The sequence below is a fragment of the Momordica charantia genome (assembly GCF_013281855.1).
Source record: "Momordica charantia cultivar OHB3-1 chromosome 3 unlocalized genomic scaffold, Mcharantia_2.0 BLBB01000003.1, whole genome shotgun sequence".
Lineage (NCBI taxonomy): Eukaryota > Viridiplantae > Streptophyta > Magnoliopsida > Cucurbitales > Cucurbitaceae > Momordica > Momordica charantia.
In genome coordinates this window covers 17,955,244-17,961,556 of record NW_028275161.1, presented here as the reverse complement: position 1 = coordinate 17,961,556, position 6,313 = coordinate 17,955,244, and the positions used below count along the sequence as shown (strand labels likewise).

Here is a 6,313-nt window from a genome sequence, read left to right as displayed (position 1 = left end):
CTATTATCTTAAAAAAATAATTTTGTAGCAGCATTTTTTTAACGATCAGCTTACCTTTGATATTTTCTTCTTAAAAGAATATAATTTGATAATATAATAAATGAATTTTACCTCATATAATATTAATTATATAATTGTATTTTTTAAAAAATATTAAAGTTGAGAGTGAAATTTATATTAATATTAATTAACTTTTAAAAAGTCTTATATTAATATGAATTCTACCTGAATAACATCAAAAAAAAAAATTAATACATATATAAAATTAATATAAAAAAACCTAAAATATTGAATTAAGTTTAAGAAAATCTATTATATAAATGTAAATTATATTAGATTAATGTATAAATTATATGAATATTGGTAAGGACGTTTTTGGAACATCATATAAATCTAGAACATTCTCATGAATAGATCGTGAAAAAAAACAAACGTGGTTATCTAAATATTCCCGAACACCCATATATATTTTCCTACGAAACAAATGTGGTCATTTGAAGATACCGAACATCTAAAAAATCCGGATATCTGAAATTCTAGGCGTTTGAAGATACCGGAGATTTGCATTACCGAAAAACAAACGACCCTTAAGGAGTATTGCAAAAAGAAACGAAGAGAATAATTTCAACCTAATAGTATACTTTAATTTAATTATGAGGCAGCTTCTTTACTGAAACGTAAATAACTTAAATTGTCTATTCAAAATAATAGTAAAAAAGTGGTCCAACTCATTCATTGAGCATACAATATCAATCAAATATTTACCTTAAACATTAATTATAAAATATTTATTTCAAAAAATAATATACGATGGTGAGTTTTGTTGGGATAATGGAGTCAAAATAGATGACCTATGCGGGATATTTGACCTCTTATAAATAGAACCTTTTTGTTAAGGTTTCATTAGTACAAAATCCAAATAAGAGAAACTTGAGTGGTTGTGGGCAGTACGTGAAAAAAAGGAGTTTGTATCCCGTGGGTTTTAGTGAGGGTATTTTCAATTGTGTAATCCTAGGTAGCCATTGTTAGGGTACTTAGAAGCAAGATAATAATATCTTGAGTGAGATCTCAATTGTAATATTCTCAACTATAGTTGAACCTGTTTTTTCGCAGAAGACTAGACATAGTCTTAAGATAGGACAAACCACTATAATCCCTGTGGTGTTAAGTTTTTTATCCGTATCTCTTATTCCTTTGTTATTGTTACTTACTTATTTACTTTTAGCATGTAGAAGGAGAAAATAAAATAGTTCATGTTTAAAGAACTTACATGAGGATCGATTGATCTATATTTTTTTTCTAAAATTTGGTGTGAATTTATACTTTATCAAACTAAGTACAAATTCACACGAAACCTTAACTTAAGCCCTGAGAAGAGATTTGTCAAAAGTTTTCTTTTATCGGCAAACAAATCCTCCAAGTTCTACATTGTCATTCTTTGATGGATGTATCTCAAAAAAGTCTTGAATAAAGAAATTTCAAAGGCTTCAATCCTGCTTGAAAGTTCTGCAATGTCATTATCACCACTTTTTAATTTGGAAGTGAATAAGATTTTTATTTCAATTTTACAGAACAATATATCTACGAAACATTAAACATATCCATCAATATTTGAACTCAAATTTTTTTTTTGTTTAATTAATTAAAATATCAAACACCTTAAACGGCTTGTTTTCTTTTCTTACCTGTTTGTGCTCTTAAATTCTGAAAAATCTCTAATATCTTTTCAAAGCTCATGTTTCTTAAAATTATATATATATACATACACGCACGCACACGGATCAAATGGGAGTAATAGACGCCCTAACGATTAATATTTTCTTAAGACTTAATAGTGATTTTAACGTAATATCTAAGTATGAAATCTCATATGTTGGTTTGATAACTATTTTGTTTTTCATTTTCTGATTTTAAAAATTATATTTGTTTTTTTAACATGAAATATTAAGTTCAATATGTAATCTGACTTTACACCAATTTCTTTTTATTTGTGAATGTTCACAACCTAACTTAATTTACTAAATCACTACTTTCACTCTCTATAGTTAATTAAATTATGTCAATCGAGATTAAACAGGTTAAAGATATTTATATCCTAATCCTGATTTCAAATACTACCCCACATTGTATTAAAAAAATAAAGAAAAATCTATCTTACTCATAATAGGAGGAATTTTCTTTTTCTTCTTTTTCTAATAAGTAATTGACTTGACCAAATTTCTTAGGAAACTATATGGAGAAAAACTGACCAAAAAAAAAAATTGTTTTCTCAATCCATTATAATTAGTTCCGTGCTTTGAATTTTCTTTGTTCAATAATCTAAATCTCAAACTTTGACACTTCCGTTTTCTTCAGCTAAATAAAAAAGAGAGGTGCCTCTTTTACACTATAAATGGAACCCTTCATCCATTGCCAAAACCCAAAACCAAATATGAAGTCTCCAATTACCTCCTTAGCCTATATTTTTGTTGTCTTATCCTTTGTATGGGTAGCTTCTGCTTCCAACTATGAAGATTTTCTCCGTTGTCTTTCTTTTCATTCTCCCAACAACTCTTCAATTTCAAAGATTGTTTACACTCCCATCGATATTTCGTACTTTTCAATTTTGAACTTCTCAATCCAGAACCTAAGATTTGCGACTGCCAAAACTCCAAAGCCCCAAGTAATCGTGACGCCCTTGCAAGTTTCCCACATTCAAGCATCCATCATTTGTGCCAAAAGTAACGGCTTCCAGATACGAACACGAAGTGGTGGTCATGACTACGAGGGTCTTTCTTATGTCTCTGATAACGTTCCTTTCGTTGTTATTGATCTGACAAACCTTCGATCGATCGACGTGGATGTGGAAAAAAACGTTGCATGGGTGCAATCTGGAGCCACCATTGGTGAACTCTACTATAGAATTGCAGAGAAAAGCAAAACTTTAGGGTTCCCAGCTGGGCTTTGCTCGACAGTTGGTGTTGGCGGGCACTTCAGCGGCGGTGGCTATGGTGTGATGCTACGAAAATTTGGCCTCGCTGCCGATAACGTGATTGATGCTTACTTCATTGATGTCAATGGTAATCTCTTTGACCGAAAATCAATGGGGGAGGATGTTTTTTGGGCCATTAGAGGAGGAGGAGGAGCGAGCTTCGGAATCATTCTTGCATGGAAAATAAAGCTCCTCCCAGTTCCACCAGTGGTGACTGTTTTCACAATCACAAGAAACTTGGAACAAAACGCCACCAATCTAATCCATCAGTGGCAATATGTTGCTAGCAAACAAGATGACAGACTTCTTATCAGAGTCATATTAAACGGCATGATCAACTCAAGCAATAATCAAAACCAAAAAAAAACACTGGAAGCTTCTTTCAACTCCTTGTTCCTCGGACAAGTCGATGAGCTTCTTCCCATCATGCAAAAGACTTTCCCTGAGTTAGGGCTAACGAAAGAAGATTGTATAGAAATGAGTTGGATTGAAGCTGTTCTCTATTTTGCCGGCTTCCAAGGACAACCATTAAATGTCCTTCTCGATAGGAGTTTGGCATGGAAAGGCACCTTCAAAGGTAAATCCGACTATGTCAATGAGCCAATCCCCAAAGCTGGGATCGAGGGTATATGGGAATTATTCAATGAAGAAGAAGTTCAATTTGCACAAATGCTTCTTATCCCTTACGGTGGAAAAATGAGTGAGATTTCTGAATCAGAGATCCCCTTTCCACATAGAGTTGGAAATCTTTATAAGATTCATTATGCTGTGTTATTGGGAGAAGGCGAAGATACTGCACAAAGACAAATAAGTTGGATCCGTAAGCTTTACAGTTACATGACTCCTTTCGTTTCAAAGAATCCAAGAGCTGCATATATCAATTACCGAGATCTGGATATCGGAACAAACAACAAAGATGGAAACACGAGTTATGACAAAGCAAGCATATGGGAATGAAATACTTCAAGAGTAATTTTAAGAGGTTGGTGAGTGTAAAAACTAAGGTCGATCCATCTAATTTCTTTAGGAATGAGCAGAGCATTCCTTCTCTTTCGCCGTGGTGGAAGAAGAGGGGACATTAGATGTCGTGATTCAAAGAAAACCCCAATTAATACAGTGGATGTATACTGATATCAGAATAATGGGGTTTTCTATACTTTGTTTAGTTTATGCCTTAATATATATTGTATTCTTTTGGCTCATATATGGTCAATTTGAAGCCAAATAATATACGTACAAATCCTTTTTGTATTTTTGCATTAAATAAATATTTCCTAGTTTGCTTGTTAGAATTTTTTGTATATATATATATTTTTGTAGCTAAGCTTGTATAAAATTTATTTGAGCAGTTCTTTATTCTATGATTTTTTTTGTTCAAATATTACCGTAAAAATTATATAAAAGTTACGGACTTGTATAGAGATGTATTAACCAATTGAGTTATATACATGTTCATATCAATTCTATGAAATTCATTTTGGTTTTTGTTTTTTTATATATATTAAGTTTGAAATTTTTGTGCTTAGTTCATCTCCAAATTGAAGTTAAAATTAATTTGAATAAAGAAAACTTGATGCTAAATTTGATGTATGTGGGTCAGAATTGAAAATAATAGCTCATGTGTCATATACCATCAACCTAAAGGTTTTCGTTCAAATTCTTTCCAAAAAATATATTAAAAAAAAAGAATAAGGAAAATTTTGAAACTAAAATACAATCTTTTAACGTTAATATATATTCAAGCTTCCGACCGAAAAGGAAGGAATAGATGCCTCTCCACTTAAACTATAGTCATTTTTGGCATATTTCTTCTCCCCCTCATACTTGATTTAATAATTCACATGATTCTTAAGGTAAAAATATATTTTTTAGAAAATGATAATATCATAATTTATGGATTTGGAAATCATACCGACTACTCCACGAGAGGTAGAGATTATATGTTGACAAAAGATATAAAGAAACAAACAAAATTAGATATAAAATGTATGGGTTGTTATGTTTGAATTAAAAGACAAAAGTTGCAAGTCTTTTTAGATCAATACATAATAAATGAACACTATTGGTTAAAATTTTTGTTACAATATAATATTTGAGTGTTACAAAGAAAATAATTAAAAACAGATCTCGGGCCCCTCATCATCGAAATTCGAAAATGATGTCTAAACAACTATAAATAAATTATATTTAATTGAGTTTTTAACCAAGTTTATATTATAATATTAGAATTTAATACCTAAAAAGTTTAAGTTTATAGTTCAAATTCATAACTCCACTCATGCCATGAAGTATATGGGTTAATGTAAATTGGCTTGATGGATCAGAATGTTTTAATTGTGTTTAGTTTTGGAATAATCAGGAAATTAAGTTCAATTTTGCATGATATTTTATTAAGACTAATTGGAGCACTATTTTTTATTAACTTTTAACATATGTCATATATAGTAGCTAGTATTATTATATTCAATGAAGAAAGAAGTTTAATTTGCACAAATGGTTCTTATCCCTTCCGGTGGGAAAATGAATGAGATTTTTGAATGAGAGATTCCCTTTCTGCTAGAGGTGGAAATCTATACCAAATCTACTATTTGGTGGTTTGGACAGAAGAAGATAAAGATATTGAACAAAGACATATAAGTTGGATCCATAAGCTTTATGGTTATGGCTCCTTTCGTTTTAAATGACTGAGACCTGGATATTTGAATAAACAACAAAAATGGGAACATGAGCTTTGACAAAACAAACATATAAGGAGTTGAAAACTTCAAGGGTGATTTAAAGAGGTTGGTGGGCGTAAAAATCAAAGTTGATCCTTCTAATTTCTTTAGAAATCAGCAGAACGTTCCATTCTCTTTTGCCATCGTGGAACAGAAGGGGACATTAGATGTTTTGAAATATTATTGGAAGAAAGTCTCATTGAATGGATGTATAGGGAGAAGAATAATGAGGTTTTCTAGACTTTGGTTTGTAGTTCTAAGCACCTTAATAAAATTGTCACCTTTGTATTCTTCAGGTTCATTCATATATTATCGATTTGTCTTTGGAAGGCAACTAATATACGAACAAATTCTATAGTATTTTTGCATTAAATAAATACTTCCTTGTTTGGTTTTTCGTTACTACGAATCTTGTCTTTCATGACAATTATGAACAGTAACAAAGATTGGAATAAAAAAAATTGCCACAAATTATGCGAGCGCATTATTAGTGGTAAAAAATGCTAACTTCTTGATTTTTATAATTTTATGATAGTTAAAAGCTACCACGAAAATTGAATTTTTTTAATTGTCACAAAATGATGGAGGCGCGATTTCGCTGGAAAAACGTGACATTATATAGTTA

General features: G+C 30.9%; 1 pseudogene; it reads left to right on the top strand.

Annotated features, from left to right (window-relative positions):
- Window positions 1-2,406: 2,406 nt before the first annotated feature.
- On the top strand, window positions 2,407-4,263 carry LOC148212493 (tetrahydroberberine oxidase-like; annotated as a pseudogene).
- Window positions 4,264-6,313: the final 2,050 nt, after the last annotated feature.